Source organism: Monodelphis domestica, chromosome 1 (genome assembly GCF_027887165.1).
Source record: "Monodelphis domestica isolate mMonDom1 chromosome 1, mMonDom1.pri, whole genome shotgun sequence".
Classification (NCBI taxonomy): domain Eukaryota; kingdom Metazoa; phylum Chordata; class Mammalia; order Didelphimorphia; family Didelphidae; genus Monodelphis; species Monodelphis domestica.
This window is the reverse complement of record NC_077227.1, coordinates 482618177-482638926: the sequence shown is the minus strand read 5'-3', so window position 1 is coordinate 482638926 and position 20750 is coordinate 482618177. Positions and strand designations below refer to the sequence as shown.

General features: G+C 44.3%; 1 long non-coding RNA gene and 1 other non-coding gene across 3 annotated transcripts in view; one reads left to right on the top strand and one right to left on the bottom strand.

The window, feature by feature from the left end:
• The window catches only part of LOC103096893 (uncharacterized), a 151068-nt gene extending 138371 nt beyond the window's left edge, over positions 1-12697 (bottom strand). The window contains exon 1 of one of the 2 annotated variants that reach the window (XR_458461.3): positions 12038-12697. This is a non-coding gene — a long non-coding RNA (uncharacterized LOC103096893). The remainder of the gene's footprint in view (positions 1-12037) is intronic. The other variant, XR_008915414.1, reaches the window with a different exon arrangement.
• A 7541-nt stretch (positions 12698-20238) lies between these two features.
• Positions 20239-20306, top strand: MIR124A-3 (microRNA mir-124a-3). Its single transcript, NR_032166.1, has one exon. It is a non-coding gene; the product is annotated as a microRNA mir-124a-3 (primary transcript).
• Positions 20307-20750: the final 444 nt, after the last annotated feature.

The window sequence follows — 20750 nt, the reverse complement described above, 5'->3', positions numbered from 1 at the left end:
ATCTTAAGGTGTTAATATCTCTTAGCCCATGGTCACTGAACAGAAACAGAGACCAAGATCAGATCTAAAGAGGGGTCTTTGATTTCCTTTCATGTTTTCAAAGGTAAAGGGAATTGTTCCCTTTTAGCAGAGTCAACAGCCACGGGGAGGAATGTTCAGATCATGGGAAGAAGGGAGGGAGTCTCAGAGGCAATTATAGCATTGGTCAGACCTGCCCAACTTTAAATATCCCACCACAAGATTCTGGGCCCTTGCAAAATTGTTTTTTTTTCCCCCATTCACCTATACTGATCTGGGGAGATCACCGAGCACCATAGGAAGAAATCAGACAGAGTTTTTCCCATATGTGTATTCCATTGTTGTTACATGTTTTTCCCTTCTATCATCACATATCTGTAGAAAGCTAATAGTCCATTCATTCTATTTCTATGTACCTTTATAAATACTATAATATTATTGAAATCCAGAATGTTAAAGCCAGAAGGGGCCTTTGAGATTATCTAGCCTAACCATCTTGTTTGAAAGGCAAGAATACTATACTCAGAGCAGATAAGTCAGAATTTACACAGAAGTTTCACAGTCTAGCATAGCAACTGCAACAACCCCAGTAGTATGCCACAAGGATAATTCCTAGGTGTAGGGTAGCAGTCACCCACTCCACAAATGTACAAGAATAACTTTGCCTGGCACAAAGTTCTAATCAGAATTTAAACTGGAGACATAGATAAACAAAAGAAAAACCCTTTAAAATGATGAAATACAATGGGTAATCACGAGAGAAAATCCTAGGAGATGGAATTAATTTTACCATAAGTACACATAAGAAGAGGTCCAGAAAAAGAATAGTTTGACCACAAAGATCCCAAGAATAGAGAAAGTGGAAAAAGAATTTAAATAAGAGATAAAGGATAAAACTAGAGTGCTTGAAAAAAATAACTTAGAAGAGAGAAAACCCAAGTTGTAAATAAATGCTCATCAGGCACTTATTATGACTGTGTCAAATACTACACTAAGTGCTGGTGGTGCAAATACAAGCCAAAAGGAAGACAAACCCTGCCCTCAAGAACTTAAATTCTAATTTTAAAAAATAGGATGGAGCAAAAAGAATTAAATGGATCAAAGAAACAATAAATAATATTAAAACAGATATCAAAGGCTGAAAAATTATGTGAGATATCTATTCTAGTCATAACAACAAACTAATGAGGAAAACAGAATAAAGAGAAACCACTTAAGAAACACCAGATTCTAATAAAGGTATTTTTTTTTTTACTTTTCCCCCTCATTTGGGGGAGGAAAGAGCAAAGACAAATTTTAATTGATTGAAAAAAAGTCAAATTTAATTTTTTTAAAATCATTAGACTCCCAAAAAACATGACCAAGGCATAGAGCAACATGAAATAGAAAGAATTCATGGGTCACCTCTAAGACAAAACAATAGCAACAAATTGAGCAAAACAAGAGTGAGATAGAATGAAACCTAGAACACAGTCCTCTTGTGAGTTAATCTTGTTCTCTTTGATTTTACCATGATGCCTCTATTTTGAAGAAATGCATTTGACACAATTGTGGAGTCAGACAGCCTCTGATGATCACACCATTTTCTAGATATAAAAAAACCTGCCTTGAGAGAACAATGGAAAAGAGTTGTATGCTAAGACATAGGAGTGTTTCTTTCTTCCGGGTATTTGTCCTATTTTCTCTAATATGTGGCAAACTCCTTAGGGCCAAAGTTGTATTTTTCACTGTTCTCAAAGGAATCTTCACACAGTGGTCAGTGCTCAAGACTGGGCATGTTATTTAGTCTGGGAACCTAAATCTAAGTGATGGCTCTTACATTTACTTCCATTAAAAGTTCTTGAAGGTAAGAATCATTTTAGTTTTTGGTTTTTGTATTCCCAGTACCTTGTGTAATGCCTGGCACACAGAAAGAATTAAGTAAATGTTTGTTGAACTAAATTGAATTACTGCCTGTGTGACCACGGACAAAATTACTTCATCTCTCTGAACTTCACTTTCCTTACCTATAGCATCAGGGCAAGGTGGGAATGGGGTTAACTTGATGATTTCTGACATTTCTTCAAATTTTAATATTCTATAAACCTATGAACTTCAAAGAGGTTGTGAGGCCCCAGGAACAATAAAGTATTGCTACCCTGGCCCCATAAAACCTATTCTCAAAGTTTGCCCTTGGCAGCCATTACTAAGAACAGTGCGCAAGGGTCACTTTCAGTAGCTTGGCATTTCCTGGGAAAACAAGCTGGATTACCTGGTTATACTTAAAACTCCCTCCTGCTTGAATAATACTAAATTCTCACATATCCAGGCAAGATCTGAAGCTTCTCCCAGCTCAGAGGACTTAATGTCTCATGCTTAAAAGACAGTGGGGAACAAGAATTTATTTTGTTCCTATTATGTGCCTGGCATGGACTTAGTGCTTTACAAATATTATCTCTTTTGATCCTCATAACAAACCTGCAATATAGGTATTATTTTTTTCTCCATTTTACAAATAAGGAAACCAAAACAAACAGAAGTTAAGTGACTTGGTCAGGGTCACACAGCAAACAAATGTGAGGCTGGATTTAAATTCAGTTCTTCATAACTCCAGATCCAGCGCTCCATTCACTGTACCACTTATTCTCTTGAAGAGAATAGGGACCACTATTTGAGCCATTCCACTGTTCAGCTCCCATTTCGTTATCTACTACCTTTATCAAAACTTCTATTTCTCCCTTTCCATGAATATGCCAGGCCCATTCCCATATTCACACCTTTGTTCATGCTGTTCCCTTAGCTTCAGCTGCAATCTCCACCTTCCTTTCTTCCACTTATCCATATCCAACCTATCCTTTGGTTTAAATTCTACCTGATGCATAAAGTCTTCTCTGTTCATTCCAACTTTCATTCCTCTGTTCTAAATAGTATAACATGTGCTATTTGAAATGCACAATCTATTGTTTAATAATAAATTATCTGGCTATTTCTTCTGGATCCATCTCTTCAATTAGACTGTAGCTGCCTTAAGGCAGGGGCTATGTCTTATATTTTTTAAAAATCTCTCACAGTGCCAGTTTTATTATTTGAGACATAGTAGGCATTGGCAAATTCTACTATTTCCTAATTGATTCACTGATTAAGTATCTCACCAAGAAGGAATAGGTGTTTTTTGCCTTCCTTATAAAGTAAGTCCATCCATCATATATGTATCTTTATCTTTCATCCTTGCTGGTGCCTGTCCCAAGAGAATGGCTATGTTAACTTCTAGAAGGTGCTTTTCTCCTTGGGCTAACTAAGGAATCAGGGACCTCTTTAAAGACTTATTATACAACATCTCAAGTCTTGCAGAGGGACTACTCTTCTTTATAGTAACACCTTACTTGAAGAACATAGGTCTGTAAGAAGTTATGAGAAAAGAAGGCAAAAAATGCTAAGATCTCTGGGCAACTGAAGACTCAACTGTCCTGTTCCATTTCCCTTATATAAAGAAAGTCCTCTAGAGGTGTAGGTACCAATCAGAAAACACTCACACCCATACAACAAAGATTGAATCAATATGAATACAGTGTCTCTGGGAGTTCTTTCTCCAATTTCTAGATGAGAGGAAGGGTAAAAGTAGTGTAGTAGACAATGAGGAAAAGAAGAATCATAGATATAGTGATAATGATAGTAATGACAGAGAAAAGAGAGAAAGAGAGAGAGAGAGAGAGAGAGAGAGAGAGAGAGAGAGAGAGAGAGAGAGAGAGAGAGAGAGAGAGAGAGAGAGAGAAGTAAGGGGGGAATAGAGTGGGTTTCTCCATCTGCCCCATTTTGGTGCCAGAACCCCTAAACCAAAAAAGCCTACCATTGAAATGTTATTTTGAACTGAAGTCTCCAAACCTCTGGTCCTAATATGAATATGGGGCAAAGAAAAACACAATAACCCTGAACTTCAACCTGTTCTATCCCTGCCAGAGTAATGATTGGAATAGAAATGAAATGGAGGAGCGAAGTAGAATTCAGAGAATATACTATACAGTCCAGCCTGAGATGTTCAGGTTAGTAGTGAAACCTGAATGGAGGTGAGGGGTAGAGGCAATGGATGGACACAATTGTCTCAATGTTAAGCATTCCTAAACAAAGCTACAGACTAAAGTGAGGGGAATTTGGTTTTGCCTACATTGATATTCTCTGAGTCAAGAAGACAATAATAGGAAGGTTTAACTATAGCCAAGTAGACCAGGAACACCTCTATAGTGGAGAAACAGACTCAAGAAGTTAGATAGAAGTTAGACTGAGAAGTTTATTATTTAACAGCTGAGAAAATTTTCTCTCCTTGAAAGGCACAAGTTCCAAACTGACTGGTTGGGGACTCATCTAAATAAACCAAGTCAAACTCAAGCAATTATCCAGAAAGTTTTATCTGGGCAAACAACTTCTTTGGACAATAAAGGTCAAGGAAACCTGCTTCCAAGAGTAGATTTTTAGGGAAGAGGGAAGGTCCTTAGATAATGGGTATAACTGCTTCAACTCCACTACTTCACTTAGGCTATGAGATATCTCCTCCATAACCCTCACTTCCATCACTTGGTGTTTGAGTGATACTTGTTTAAGGGTTTTGTCTCTTTGCTCCCCAGAAACAGGTAGAAGTCAGAGGGAGTGATGAATTCTTTGGTGCCAAATCCCCAGTCAATCTTCTTCACAATTTTGGTTAGGATACTATGTAACTTCTAGGTAATCTGGACTGAGGCTCCATGATATTTGACTTGTTTCTTTCTGGCTGTTTGCAGTATTTTCTCCTTGGCCTGGGAGCTCTTGAACTTGGCTATAACATCCCTGGGAGTTGTCATTTGGGGATTTGTTGCAGGAGGTGATCTGTGGAGTCTTCCAATTTCTATTTTACTCTCTTGTTCAAGAATATCAGGGAATTTTTCTTGGATAATTTCTTGTAATATGATATCTAGGCTTTTTTGGTCATGACTTTCAGGTAGTCCAGTAATTATTAAATGGTCCCTCCTGGATCTATTTTCCAGGTCATTGTTTTTTTTCAATGAGATATTTCATATTTTTTTTCATTCTTTTGATTTTGTTTTATTGTTTCTTAATGTCTCGTGAAGTCATTAGCTTCTATTTGCCCAATTCCAATTTTTAAAGACTGAATTTCTTCCATGACCTTTTGATCCTCCTTTTCCATTTGGTCCATTCTATTTTTAGAAACACTCTTTTCTTCATTGGATTTTTGTACCTCTTTTACCAGTTGATCAATTTTGTTTTTAAGCTGCTGTTTTCTTTTTGCATTGCTTTCATTTCTTTTTTCCATTTTTCTCCAACCTATCATTTGATTTTTTAATTCCTTTTTGAGTTCTTCCAGAGGTTGAGACTAATTCCTTTTTTATTTGAAGTTATGAATGAAGGTTGTTTGGATCTCACCATTCCCTGTTGGTTCTGTGCTTTGCTTTTTGTCCCTATAGAAATTTTTGAGGGTTAAATATTTCTTCTGCTATTTACTAATTTTCTCAGCCTTTTTTTGCCTGTGGACTGGAAATTCTGAAAGCTGCTTACTGATACTGTTTCCTCTGCTGGCTTATAGGGATCAGTACTGTGAGCTATTTTGCCCTGGGAGTAGATCTTCATCACAGCAGCAAAGGCTTGAAAGGGCCCAGCACTATGGACTTCCAGGCCTCACTGTAGGCTGGTGCCAGAGCTTAGGACTCCAAGGGATGGGTCTGAGGAGCTCTTTTGTTAGTGTAACCCATGTCTTGGGAATTTGAAGTTAACCTATTCCTAGTCATAGAATCTGATGCAGTAGATAGTGGTGGTGGGGTGAAGTAATCACTCTGTTGTGTGCAGTTTTGCTTCTGGTTAGCCCTTCTCCCATGGAAATCAACTCTCTCTGCCTATCTTTCAAATTGTGATCTGTGGGAGAGTCCCCTCACTCTGTCTTACTGTTGGTTTTTGACTCCTGTCATTTTGAGGCACTTTTTAAGGGTTGGTTTCAAAGGATTTTCAGAGTGATTTCAGCTTTTGCTACTACTAATCTGCCATCTTGGCTCTACCCCCAAGAGAATTTTTGAAAGAAAGGATTCTTGTTTTTTCTTTGGTCTCAAAATTATCAGTAATCCCTTCTGAAAAACCCTCCCCAGATCAGAAAGAAGAATGAAGGTTGACTATAAGCCAAGCTTGAAGCCCAAACCTGGAAACTGCATTAGGACTTTGGAGTATCTGCACCTCAACACCAGGAGTTCAAGAATATTTTTAGCAAATAGGTTTGCCACTTACATGAGAGGAGAAATTTTTCTGGGATTAAAAAGCCCAATACATGAGGTATGTTTTGAAAACACATAGGATGGCAGAAATTCTGAAAGGAAGGATGGAAGAAGGAAAGAATGAACAATGAAATAATGAGTGAACATAGATTTAGCTATTTTATTTCAATTCTTAGGCCATTGTGAACCTCATTCCTCAACCCCTCAATATTTCAGTATAAAACAAATAGTTGCTAACAGAGAGAGAAAGAGAGAGAGAGAGAGAGAGAGAGAGAGAGAGAGAGAGAGAGAGAGAGAGAGAGAGAGAGAGAGAGAGAGAAGAACCTGCTTGACTTTAAAGAGTTATTTCCATCTCTCTGCCTTCTGATTGGTCAAGACAATTTCCTCTCTTGATTAAAAATTATCTCAGAGCCTGAAATTCAGTTGGGTTTAATGGGTTCTTCTGTGGAGCTATGCACTTTTACATAGAAGGTTTCATACAACCTAATCAGAATCTGTGAGGTAAAGAAAGAAGGGCTCCTTAGTGAGAAATCTCTGTTGTTTTATACTGAGTTGAGAATGGGAGGGTTGAGGTGGAGGGAAGAGACAGGAAACATGAAATACAAATTCCAAAAGAACTTGGAATGAATCTAAGTCCTGGCTGGGCTCATATGACCAAATGGTTTGCTTAGTCATATCCTCAAAGGGGGAGCTGACAGGTAACTTTGGGGATTGGTTTGTTGTGGTGTGGGTTTTAAACATTTACCAAATCTCCATTCATTCTGCCCCAAACCCCGAATTTCTCACCTACTTCTCATTCCCTAACTTCTCCCCAATCTCATATAAAGTACAATATCCCACAAACAAAATTGGGCTCCTAGGAGAATCTTCAATCATCATCATGACTAGGTTTAATTATGAGCATAGACCCATTCTCTTGATAAGTAAACTGGGGAAACTTCCATGTTCAAGGGAAGGAAATAATAACAACATGAACATAGTGTTTTATCTTTGGGAAAGTGTTTTACATATATTATGTCACTTGATCCTCACAACAACACTGAGGTACATGCTAGTATTATCTTCATTCTATATGGTTAATCAATTTGTCCAGGGGCACACAGTGACTAAAGTAGAATTTGAATTCAGGCCTTCCTAACTCCTCCAAATCTAGCATTCTATCTGCTGTACTATTTAGGAGAGAAAAAGAAACAAGGATGGAAAGAAGGAAGGAAGGAAGGAAGGAAGGAAGGAAGGAAGGAAGGAAGGAAGGAAGGAAGGAAGGAAGGAAGGAAGGAAGGAAGGAAGGAAGGAAGGGAGGGAGGGAGGGAGGGAGGGAGAGGGGGAGAGAGGGAGGGAGGAAAGAAGGAAGAAGAGAAAGAAAGGGAGAGAGAAAGAAAGAATGAGAGAAAAGAAAGAAAGAAAGAAAGAAAGAAAGAAAGAAAGAAAGAAAGAAAGAAAGAAAGAAAGAAAGAAAGAAAGAAAGAAAGAAAGAAAGAAAGAAAGAAAGAAAGAAAGAAAGAAAGAAAGAAAGAAAGAAAGAAAGAAAGAAAGAAAGAAAGAAAGAAAGAAAGAAAGAAAGAAAGAAAGAAAGAAAGAAAGAAAGAAAGAAAGAAAGAAAGAAAGAAAGAAAGAAGGAAAGGAAGGAAGGAAGGAAGGAAGGAAGGAAGGAAGGAAGGAAGGAAGGAAGGAAGGAAGGAAGGAAGGAAGGAAGGAAGGAAGGAAGGGAGGGAGGGAGGGAGGGAGGGAGGGAGGGAGGGAGGGAGGGAGGGAGGAAGGAAGGAAGGAAGAAAGAAGGAAGGAAGGAAGAACAAAAAAGAAAGAAGGAAGGAAGGAAGAAATAAAGAAAGAAGAAAAGCTTAACAATTATTGTTTCATATATATGTATGTATATATATATATTCTATCTGGAAACTTGTGAGGGGGTCATAAATGGAAAAAATCCCTCCATGGAAGCAGAGGCACAAATAACCACTGTTTCAGGAAACTTGTCATTTCTTAGAAAGGGGAAATCAGATACTTATCCATAGGTCAGAGAACTCTGATGGTAGTTAGCTTTATCTTTGAAGAGCTTTGGCAATGCCTTCTCCATTGTAACCTTTCTGAGGACATCGAACTACTTTTCCTAACTTTAAAGAGAACAGTCTCTCCCTGCCCCTTCCCCTAAAATATATATATATAAACACACAGGGAGGATTGGACACTAATGAATAATAATGAGGTTTTCAAATACCTTGTTTCCTTTAAATTATACAGGTGCTGCTTCTGTTAATCATGCCATTAGACCCCATAGAAACTCTCCCAATATCTCATTTGAGATATAGGGATACTAGTTTCTCCTTTCCTTTCACTAGCCAATAAAGGGAATTTAGTTTGCCTCATAGTAGTTCCTTACACAATTATCTTCCTCTCCCCTACAATTGAAGTCACATTTCCCTAGGGGCCCCAGCCTTATTCCCCACTATGGCCTTATATCCATTGTGGCAATCTTACCCAACAGCACTAAGAGGAGAATAAATAACTCAATCCTCTTCCTCTCTACTCCATGTTCTGAGGACAGATCTTCTAGGGCATGACTGAATAATAAAAGTTTCTCTACTTGCTTTGCCCTTATAGACCAAGATAATTGGGGTTTAGCAATAGCTATTTGGGGGGATGGGATATTAAATTATGTAAATCTATGGTAGGCCTCAACCATCACCAACAGTCATTCTACTCCCAACCACTGTTTTCTTGCATATAACTCTTGAAACAAATTCCCCCAATTAACCCCATAATCCTTCCAACCCATGGTCTCCAATGGTCCCAGAGGCAAGTCCCTTCTCTTTCACTATTTTCCATTAATGGGCACTAAGTATCTGTTTTTCATAGATTTCCCTTATCCCATTGTTTTCAGCCAGTATCACTGAGTGAGGGATTCCATTGTTTTAGCCAAATGAAATGAGTAATTTTTTTGGCCTAAAATTTACCTTATTCCATCCCCAAAATAGGGAGAGGAAAAGGGGGTCAGGAGACAGTTTTCTTAAGTTGGGTGAATAATGTTGATGATTGTGATAAGAACAATAACAATTATGATGATGGTGGTGTAGATTTGTTCTGCTTGATCCCATAAAAAAAGAATTAGGAATATAGGTAGATGATGCAGAAACATATTTCAGTTCAACATAAAGAAAAAAATTTCCTGGCAATTAAAGGTATCCAAAAGTTCAAGAGACTGTTTCAAATGGCAGAAGGTCAGCATGGCATAGTCCAAAGAGTACTTAATTTGAAATAAAAAAAAAAAGAACTGAACCTTCTGCCTTTGAAATTTGCTACCTATATGACCTCTTTTCTGGGCCTTAGTTTCCTAATCTGTAAAATGAAGATAATACTAGCACCTTGTTTACAGGATATTTTGAAGATCCAATAAGAATGACTACAAAGCACTTCAAAAATCTAAAGCATGCTATTCATGTCAGCTGTTTCTATTTTTATTGGTGAGTTGCCATTCCTCCAAAATCCTGAAAAAAAAAACAAAAACTGGATGACCATTTATGAGGGATATTGTAGAAGACATGCTTAAGTATGGATTATATTATATGGCTTCTGTGGTCCTTTTCAGTGCTCAGATTTTAGGATTTTTAATGCAGTATCCAAGGAGTCAAAAGTCCTGTATTCAAATGCCATCTCATATATTGACAACATGTATGACCTTGGCCAAGTTACTTAATAATCACCCTGGGCTTTAGTTTCCCCATTTGTAAATTAAATAAGTTGGACTAGATGGCCTCCATTGTATATGTGCATATTTGTATGTATATGTATGGATACACATATATGTGTGTATGTGTATGTATTTTATGCATGTTTATGTGTGTACATATATATGGTTTTGAGACTTCAAAAAATATATTTGAGACTTCCAAAAAGAATAAGGAGAAGATAAAAGAGGCCCTGGTGAGATTTCAATTGAAAAATGAGACCCAAAGAGCTTTCTCCCAGTTCACTGTCTGAACCTTTGGCTTTTTGATGTTTTCCTTCAGCTATTCAATTCAACAACTCAGTACATCTTAGGGGGTAGAGAGGAGAATAAATTATAAACCTGAGAAACAATTGGTGTAGAAAAGGTTGGAGGGGTGCAGGGACAGTAAGATATGTATTCCTTTGTCTAGTTTCCTGCACTAACATGCTACACTTTCTCCAACATGCATGAATACACTTGTGCTGGTGTTCTTGTGGACAAGCACACCAGCACACGTTCCAATCCCTCTGGGTCGATGGCCAAAGAAAACAATAATAAGAACATTGTATATAATATTTCTCTGCTGTAGGTTTTTTCCCCAGGCTCTCTGTGTCTAGATGTGTCACTGTAGCTCTGTTTGCATGTCTCTATATGTACAGCAGGAAGGAAAGAAATGAAGCCTCTGGAATAGGATAATTCCTAAAGTGGCAATGAAAGGATGGGGAAAGAGGAGATGACCCCAGGCCAATCCTCCCTTGAACCCTTCCATTTCCCTCACTTACTATGGATAAACCATAGTAAGATGAAAGTAAATGGATTCAGAACCTTTCTAACAACTCACCCCAAATCAGGGACAATGAGCCAGGGATATATTTGACTGAGGAATCTGGTTAAAAAGAGAGGTCATTCACTGAACCATGGCATTTAAAAAGAATATGTTGGTTCCAACACCCACAGACACCTACAAAAACACAGGCATGCATACCCATAAACATACATATGTGCACACCCAAATATTAACACACAAACATAAACACAGAAAGATTTCCATTACTTGAAATATTAAAAAAACCTCCTCCCTACATATTCTCGAATATCTCAAACTGTCCCCCAATCCAAACTGAGAATGAGGGAATCTGTTACCAGGGCCCATATTCACAGTCACCCCATCCTTTCCATTGCGTGAGCAATCCTTGACTAGTCTCTTCCTGGGCTTGCCTCCCAGCTGTAAGAACTGGAATGATATTCAAAAACTTCTTCATAGCCCATTGTTGAACCTAGGAGTTTGGGGTCTAGAATAAAGTTAGAACTCAGCAGAGGAAGGAGGGAGATGGAGGATGCAGGTCTCTTAGAGTTTTACTCTTTAACTGATATAAATTCCATAATTCTACAGAAAAAAAAAAAAACAAAAAGCAAGGCTCTTGCCTCCTATCAGCAGCATCCCCAGCTCCCAGAACCAGACCAGGAGGATACAAAGCAGCACCTTGTAGTGCAAGAGAACCAAATTTGTATAAGAAGGACAAGAATTCAAATTCACTCTACTACTTACTGTCCCTGTGACCTTGGGAAAGTCATTTTAAACTCTTTGGGTCTCAGCTTTCCTCATCTAGAAAATGAAGGTTTTGGACTGGATGGTTTCTAAAAATCTCTTCAATTCTCTATATACCCAATCCTGAATTGTCCCAGAATCCTAAACTGAAGGCTAGGAGGATAAAGAAAAGATAAGGATGTATCGATATACTTGGAGTCCATCTGTATCAGGGCTCAATGTAAAGGCCACTGTGACCCCCATTTCTCCCCCCCCCCAGAGGCAAATGTAATCAGTTAGCAGAAGCAATGGCTTAAGCAGACAAAATAATGGTGATAGGAATACCTCTCAATAACTAGTAGAACTAACCTTTATAAACAGGTTGGCTGTTGCTAGACAACATCAGGAAAATAAAATTGAAAATGCCTGAGGCCTTTAGGTTTCCTGCCTCATCTTCCCCCTTTTTTGTCCCATCTGGCATCCAAGTTCTATCTCCCCCTCCCCAAATACACTACCTCACTCCTACAGAGAGGATACAGAAATGAAGGTGTAAGGGCTGCTTACCTATAGTCTGGCGATCGAACCCAGGCTTCCAGGATGGAATAAGTGGAGGACTAAGTGTATCCCCTCACTATGCCCCTTTCTCATTCAACCAGAACAGAAGTGAAAATCCATTTGTGGAAAAAAATTCCAGGCTGAAATAAACTTCTGGGCCAGTGGATTAGGGGCAGCACCAGCCCTAAGGAATTTGTAAAGGGCTAATCAGAGGGGGAGGGAAAGAGAAAAAGGAGGAGGCGGGGGCTACAGGGGCGCCTGTATGGGGGGCTGGGAAAGGGAGATAGAGGCAAGTTAAAGAAACCAGTTGCTCTCTCTCCATCTTTCTCAATTGGGGCCTCACTCCTTCCACTGATCTCTATATTTCTGTGGTTGTTCCTCTCTTGTTTCACTATCCATCTGCTCCTTAGGGTGTTCCTGTCTTCATAGCTATATGTTTGTCTGTCTGCCAGCCTGATTGTCTGTCTGTGTTTCTCTCACCTATTTCCTCAGTTTAGGCCTGGATTGTAGGGAGGGAGGGCAGCCTCACTCATTATCATGTAGAGTTTTTGTCCCGCTTTGGGAATGGGGCCGTTGTATTCCCATTGCCCCCCTTCTGGCCCATTGTAAGGATCTAGCAAACCTCCTCCCCTTCCTCCTCTATCGGCCCCAGACCCTTGGCCCAGCACCGCCCTCCCAACTCCTGGGCCCCCAGTCCCCGCCCTGGCCTAGTTATTTTCCCACACACACTGTCCTCTCCAGTGCCCTCCCCCAAGCCCAGTAACACCATTCCCTGCCCCCCACACACACCAGCCTCCTGCCTTGCATCCGTCCCACCATCCCACAATCCCAAACCCTGGGCCTTCCTATACAATCGCTGCCTTTGTGGCCACCTAGCCTTCCTATTAACACCCTTCGGGGCCCCGAATGCAGCCCATAGCTTAGCCCCTGGCTCAGCTTGTGGCTATTGAGGTAGGATTGTGGATCAGGCAGAACAGGAACTTGACTAGGGAAAGGAGAAGCTAGAAGACCCTAGACCCAAAGTCCCAGGAACCCGTAGGGAAAGAGGAGAAAGGGAGAAAGTGTGGTTTATCGGAAATGGGCTTTGAAGGTGGTTCCTTGCCCTGGGCTAGGAGTGAGGGGGGGCGGGACTTTCAATTCATCCTGTTTTGTATGTAGAGAGTAAGGGGGGAAAAGTTTCATTAAAAGCCGCCCTTTGGGCTTTTGGGTACAGTCTCCCTTTCCAACTAAAGGAGATGACTCGGGGTGGGCTAGGGCTCGGGCCATTTCTTCTCTGCAGGGTCTGTCGCTCACGCCCTGTTGTAATCGGTTCCCTCTGCACCATCTCCCAGGCGGCCCCGGGGCGGGCCTATATGGGTTTTACTGGTGCTCCGCCTACCCCACTCACTGTTTCGGGACTAGAGTCATTCCGGGCATTAAGAGCCCCAGTCCCTTGGGCCAGTGCTCCAGCCTGCGTTCGTTCTAGCAACAAACATCCACCGGTGCCTACGCGTGAGTAGGACTCTGAGTTCCGTTTGCTGTGAGGAAGACTTGAGGTGAATAAAACACTATTCCTGCCTTCAGGGGTTTCATAGAGAGGAAAAGGAGCTTATGCGTGTATGCATGTGTGTCAATATATGTGGATGTGTGTTTTTGTGAGGGAATCTTCTGTCCAAAGGTATCACCGCCTCCACGCAAGTAGCCTCTGCCCGTAGCAAAGGGACGTGGGAAATGTGACTCGGCAGGAGGAAGTTTAGGCTCTCCCGTTCCTGGATCCCTGATCCAGAAGTACCACATCTGGGCTACAAGACCCGGCGTTTGACCTCAACACCACTACCAACCCGCCCCCGCCCCCCACGCTGGAATGAGAAAGGCGGGGCCTCTGGGTTGAGGGCTGGAGGCGGGTGGGGGGCACCATGGGACTAAAGGTCAGAAAAGCACTGGTTTATTCTAAATCTACTCCCCTCCCCCTTGCCGCCCCCCCCCCTCCCACCACCACCGCCACCATCAGATAGAAGGCAGGAATCGAAGGAGGAATTTCGGGTCAAGATGCAGCAACCTAGCTTTTCCCAGATGTTCTGCTCTCTGAAGGATTCCTTTCCCTAGAGGCACTACTGTCCCCGAGTAGGAGTTGGAAGAGAAGAGAAGGGAAGGGACCGGAAAAACTAACATTTCTTTTTTTCTTTTTCTTTTTCTCCTTCCGTAGGCTGGAAGCAGGGACAAGTGGGAGAGATTGTAAGTCGTTCCTTATCGGATTCCGTTTATTGTTTTTAATGCTCAGCTCTCCGAAAACTTGCAAACCGTTGATAGTGCTGTTGTAAAGCTGGGAATCGTTGGTGTAAAGTGCTGGTATAAAGCCGGGAAGGAGAGTGGGGAGGGGAAGACTGGGGGTGTCGAGAGTAGATTACGGTGTGCTTGTGTGTGTGTGTGTGTGTGTGTGTGTGTGTGTGTGTGTGTGTGTGTGTGTGTGTAGGAGGAGGAGGAGGAGGCGGTGGTCCAGCAACCTCCCTGGCCCTCCCGGCGGCCACCTGACTCGTTTCAAAGTTGCTGGGCCCGCAGCGCACAGCGCGGGCGCCTTTTGTGAGCAGTGGAGGCGGAGGGGCCAGGAAGAGGGGGTGGGGGCGGCTTGGCCCCCTGCGGAGGCCGAGCAGCGGTCCAAAGACCGTTAGAATTGTGGCCCAATGAAGGAGATTGAAAGCGATTGTGATGCACAAGGCCTCTCCTTGTCCCCTCCCCCTTCTCCCTCCTCTCCCTCCCCCCTCACTGGGGCCGGGGCTTTGCACTGGGGGTTCGCTTCTCTCTCCAATGCAGCGCCAGCAGCGAGCCTCCTCCCCCTCCCCCGTCCCCCCTTTTTTTCAGATTTGCAAACAAACAAATAAACAAAAATTATTCGTCTGTAGCGGCAATGCCGGCCCTAGGAGCCAAAGAGCTAGGAAGAGCGGGAGAAGGAAATCAGCCCCCTCTGTCAGTTCCTGCAGCCTATCCTGACCTATGGTCCCAGTCTGTGTGGTAAGTTGACTTTTTATCAAACCTTTAGAAACAGTAGAGATAGAGATGGCGTTGGGGCCATGATGAGGCAATAAAAATAATGGCGAGAAATAGGATTTCCTTTTCCCGCCTTGCAGTTCAAGGCCCGGACTACCTCCCCGCCCCCAAGCCCTAGCCAGTCCCCCGCCCCTAGCCTCACATCTTCATCTCCGTCCTTTCTCCCTGAACTGGAACTCTAGAGTACGGGGCTGAAGATCCTGTCCTTTCTCCATAGAAGCTATTGGAAACTGGTCTGGAGGAAGGGACCCTGGAGTCTTTGACACAGACTCCCCGAATCCCAGGAAAGATCAAGGAGATGGAAAAGAGCGAGGAGAGACGGAGAAGAGTGGGATTGGGCAAAAAGGATTGATGAGGCTCAGTCTTCTTCTTATCTTACCCCGAAACTGGCCCGGGGGCGTTTTGTGGAAGTGGAGCCGGCCAGTCCCCCTTCAGAGGTGGCAACTGGAGCGAGATAATTTAGGAATTATATATTTGGGATGAAAATATTGCCCCCTTGGAGTTAAAGGAAAGCCAAACAGTACTAAACAGTCAAACAAAAAAACCCTCAAGGGTGTCCCGGTTCCAATTTAGGAGGAAGGTTTTAATTCAGGTGGAAATCGCCCTTCGGACCCAACCAAGGCTAATTCCTATGAGATATGTAGCGCCTCGCCTTGACTGGAAAATTGCGGGAGGGAGTTTCTCACAAAGACGATCCTACAGTTGCTCTCTCACTCTCTTCCACTCCCCTCCTCTGTGATCTCAAAAAGAAACCCGCGCAATATGGAAAGATGGGGGAGGGAGAGCTTTTTCAAGGTCCTGGTCTTAGGTCTGGTCGCTGATCTGAAGAGTAGAGGCCTTGCTTAAATCCGTGCTACCATATTCTCCCTTCGTTCCCCCACCCCCACCCCAGCTACACACCCTCTTAAGGGACTCAGAGAATTCGCGTGGGGAGGGGCTAATCAATGTAGGAAGTCAGCCTCGAGGTGTTTGGTGTAGGACAGGGGAGGGGGGAGATAGAAGAGGTCGAGAGGGAGGGACATAGGGAGTAAAGGAAAGAGGAACTTAAAGCTGCAACCGGGAAATAGAGGAAAGAGAAAGGAATTTCTCCGAGTTCGTCTGAGGCGGAAGCTCAGGGCAGGCGAAGCCGGCTCCATTTCAATACCATGGACAGCGAACGAGGCCCGTACCCGCTTGTTAGTCTACTAGGCTAGGACAGGCTTCTCCGGCTCTTTCCTCATGTGGACAGCTCCTCCAACCCCCAAAGAGTGGAGATGGAGGCTTCACCCCAAAAACGTAGTGCTGGACTTTCCTTTAGAAGTCTCATGCGCAGCTCTCTGCTCAGAAAGTGTGCCGGCGGCGTGGGCTGCCGGGAGGACTTGTGTAAGTGGGGTATGAACTACTTATCGCAGAGCTCGAGGGAGAAGAGAGAGAGACAACCTAGGCCAAAAATGAATAGGACCTGACAGCTCGAATGGAAGCTGGAAAAGTGGCTAAAATGTAGACGAGTGTGTAAGTCCAGTTTGAACCTAGGATTCGTTGGACAAGCTTCCAAGAAAAGGCAAAGAAGATATAATGGTCCGGGAAAGCAAATCTTAAGTAGCCTGTACGTAAGAGGAGGGGAAGAAAAAGTGTATATCTCTGGAAGGTGGGGAACGTGATACTCAAGTGTCTTAAGGCTAGTTCTGCCCTAAGTGCTGTATGTGGGTAAGGGAACCCCCAAGTGGTCCAGGAAGGTTCTGGAGTAGGGTGGAACAATCGGCCCTACCATGCACCATGGAGCAACTCTCTGAGCAGAGGCCCTGGAGAAGAGAAAGGGTCAGAGTCCGTACTGGTGAGGTTATTTGGAATTTCATGACTGCATACTTTAAAGAAATTTTTAATTTAATCCTTAATTTTTAAATTTAAACCTTTGGATTCCAGGAGTGGAGAACTTGACCAGGATTATATGTCTGGTCTCATCCCACCAGGGCCTAGGAGATCTGCATAGTAATTCCTTCCGGTTTTTGCACTACTGGGTAAAAATGAGACAGACAGACAGACAGACAGACAGACAGACAGATAGATAGATAGATAGATAGATAGACAGTGTGATCGTGATAATAGATTGATATAGAAATGATAATTTGATAAGAGATCTACATACTTATATGTATACTTATTTTTATGATATAGGCATATATTACAACATATGCATGTATTTCTTATTATAAAAGTTAAAGCAAAAGGTTCCTGCTTAAAGTGAAGAAAGCAGGGAGAGGGAATTTGGTGCAGAGATGTTCTACAGGCCCAGTGGCTGCGGAGGGAAGCCTTACAGTTTACTGTCACTGCTGCCCTGTTATTAGGCCTACAGTTTAAGTCTTAGCATCTCTGATTTTCTTGAGGCGGTTACAGTGATGAATCTATAAAATTCCAGAAGTTTGGCTCTGGGGGGCTCTGGCTTGAATGCCCAGCAAGCAGGGTCTTCATTCTGCGTTGCTTCTCACTGCCGGGATTGTGAACTTTCAGTAGCTCAGACGGGAGCGGCATGGGGTAATATGGGGCAAGACGTTCACTGTTTACCTGATGGCCGCACTGCGGCCTGGCCCAAAACTGGGCACTGCAGGTATTTCTCTAAAAAAGTCCAGAGTGGAACCGGAGAAGTATTTGATCATTTAGGGAAAGGAGGGGCAGTCACTGTTGTTTCCCAAGCCTTTCAGTTCCTTTATGTTTTGACTGTGGTAGCTTTGGGCCTCATCCACCCCTTAGGTCAGGAGCAGCTCCCTCCACCCCTAGCCCCTGGAATTTGCAGGTCTCTAAGGCAGAAGCTGATGTCACCCTTAGCGGCTTTGCAGGGCCAGCAAAATGAAAACTCCTCCGCCCCAAGAGCAGCAACTCGCTTCAAGTCAAAGCTGCATTATCTGCCTATGAACGAATTCGAAGCCTAGGGAGGACCTGAGATTCTACCTAGGAAAAAATGTAAGCGGTGGCTGAAAAGAGGGGCAAAGGCCTTGGGGTCCTACAGCTTCTCTTCCCTCCTCCTCCCTCCCCCACAACGTTCCTCTTGAAAACCTGGTTCAGGACCATATTCTTTCTCCTATCCGGAACCTCTACCCCCACCCCCTCCAGGGACTCCACCGTATGAAAAACAGCTTTAATCCAGTCCTATTTATGAGGAAGCTAGGCTGGTTTAACTGACAGAGGCTGGTACCAACGAGGTGGGGGAAGTGGGAGCTAGGACCTGACTCGGAAGCGCTCCTTTTTACCAAAGCCCCCTCCCCATCCTATCCCGCCCCCTTCCTCCTTATATACCGAGTCTCGGGCGAGAGGAGTGGGGGCTGGGGCGGAGTGCGAATGTGTGTGTGCCTTGTGTGTACGTGTGCGTGTGTCTCTATGAGTGTGTGTTGGGGGGGGGGGGTTGGTGCGTGTGTGTGTGTCACCCCCGCAGTTCTCAAGGACACCTCGAGGAGGAGGATTTGGTTAATGGAGGAGAACTGGAGTGTCCTGGGGTGACGTCACCAAGCGCCTCTGTAATAATCGTCTTGTACTGGAGCTGAGCTACGGATACGCCGGGAGGAGGCTGGACGGAGAGAGGGCGCTTCTATCTGGTCCAAGAGATGCAGATCAAGAGCGGCTCAGGTGCTGCTGCCGCAGTAGCAGCAGCAGTAGCTAGAGGATGAAGAGAGGCAAAGGGATTCATGGGGAGACTGTATATTCCTTGGGCCGGGAATAAGGATCAAATCAGCCAAGATGCCTCCAAAACGCTTCGTTTTTTATGAGCTTTGCTGAGGAAAGGATATTTTTTCTTTTCTTTTCTTTTCTTTTTTGTTTTCTTTTCAAATGTCCTTCGTCCTTTCTGCCCCCCCCCCCCTTCCCTTGTCCACCCTTTCTTCTGACGAGGTCTGAGGCTTTGTCCCTCCTGGGGAGACAAAAAAGAGAGCAAGCCTCAGTGAGAGGGTCGGCCCGGTACAGCTATATTAAGCCAAGCAGGAGACCTCCCAACGCCACGCAGCACCGCACCATTTAGCCCAGTGCTGGCCCACAGGGAGCCCACTCAGAGTACGCAGAAGGTGATGGAAGAGGAAGGAAAAGGAAGGAGGTGGATGATGGAGAAAGAAGGTCGAAGAAAAAGAAGGAAGAGGAGGAAGGAAAGACCCTGGTGGACGTTCCTGCCAGGGACCCGGTAACTGTGCTGGCGGGTGTGGATGGGCTCGAAGCCCGGGGCTGCGGATGGGGGCTGGGGGAAAGCTCCATTAACAGAGTGGACGCAACAACTGGCTCAGGGTCTGCAAGTGTTCTGCAGAAAGCTAGTTAGGACCTTCCGTTCTCTCTTATGCGCAGAAAATATTTTTCCCCTGTCTCCTGCCTTTCTATTTTCTGTCTCTTTTTGTCTGTCTCTGAACTATATCCCATCCCACCACCGAATCCCCTCTAACTCAAGATCCAAAATTTAACTGGATTCTGGGTCTTGGGACATTCTCCCGCTATCCAGGTATCCCAAAGCTGAGAGGACTGGCTCGAGGCAATGGCCCCTGGTCCCTTAGAGCCCGGCATCCCACCCAGTTTCAGCTGTCTCTGGGACCACAGGCTTAAACTCACACGGAATTTTCCCTAGGTCCTGCACGCTGATCCTCTTCCTACAAATGGAGGTACTTATTCTCATTCGCACTATCGCACAATCACATAATTACCTTGACACTTGTTCATAAATAGCATGACACTCACTAACGGGTACACTTCAATGCGCTATACCCTAACATTCTCACACATTCATGCACACCGAGTCGCCTTCAGCTTTTGTATCCTGGACTTCTCTGGAGCAAAGCTCTTGCTCGCCCCACCCTCACCTCCAGCTTTAGTCTGAGGCATTCAGGACGACCCCTGGATGAAGTTTACCATGGGTCCCCCTTTCTCTGTGCCTACCGAGGGTCAAGTTGGACTGAGTCCTGTATGCGGAAAACCGGCGAGGAACCGGTCAGCTGGGCTGTAAATGTGTTCAGGGAATGGGGGAGGTAGGGTGAGGGTGGGGGACGCATGAGAGAAATATTGTAGGAAACTGTACTTTGATTACAGACCCCATTGCCACCTCCTTCCCCACAGAAGCTCCGAGGATCCAGCCTGTCCACCTCCCTTCCGTGGCCAGGGGAGGGACGGGGTCCAGGTGCCCTGAGAGCACTGAGCAAGCTAAGGCCCCCCCTCCCCCGGCCAGCTGAGACTCCAGAGTACCCCTCTGCGTGTTCACAGCGGACCTTGATTTAATGTCTATACAATTAAGGCACGCGGTGAATGCCAAGAGAGGTGTCTCCGCCGCTCCTTTCTCATGGAAATGGCTCACAACCCCCCCCCCCCCAAACTCGTCTCTGGCCCCCCTCCCCTCGAAACTCAGGACTATCGTGGCCTCAGAAGTCAGGCCCTACCCTGGCTGGCCCAACATCCCGCGACCTTCGGACCAATGAGGCGAACAATGCGCCAGCCCCGGGCTGAGGCCTGGACCAGCTGTCTCTGGGCTTCGGCCACCCTGGGGGCGGGGGCGGAGGCCGGGCCAGGGTCTGGGAGGTGGGGGGTCGGAATGGCGCCGTAGAATAGGCCAAGTTTGGGGGGCCCAGAAGCCCCAGGGGAGGGAATAAGGAAAGGGGGGAGGGGAGGGAAAGGAAAGGAAAACGAGGGAGGGGGAGCTGAGCTCCGCTTCCTCAACCCAGCTCCACAAAGGGGCTTCTGGAGAACAAAGCGGGCTGCGTCT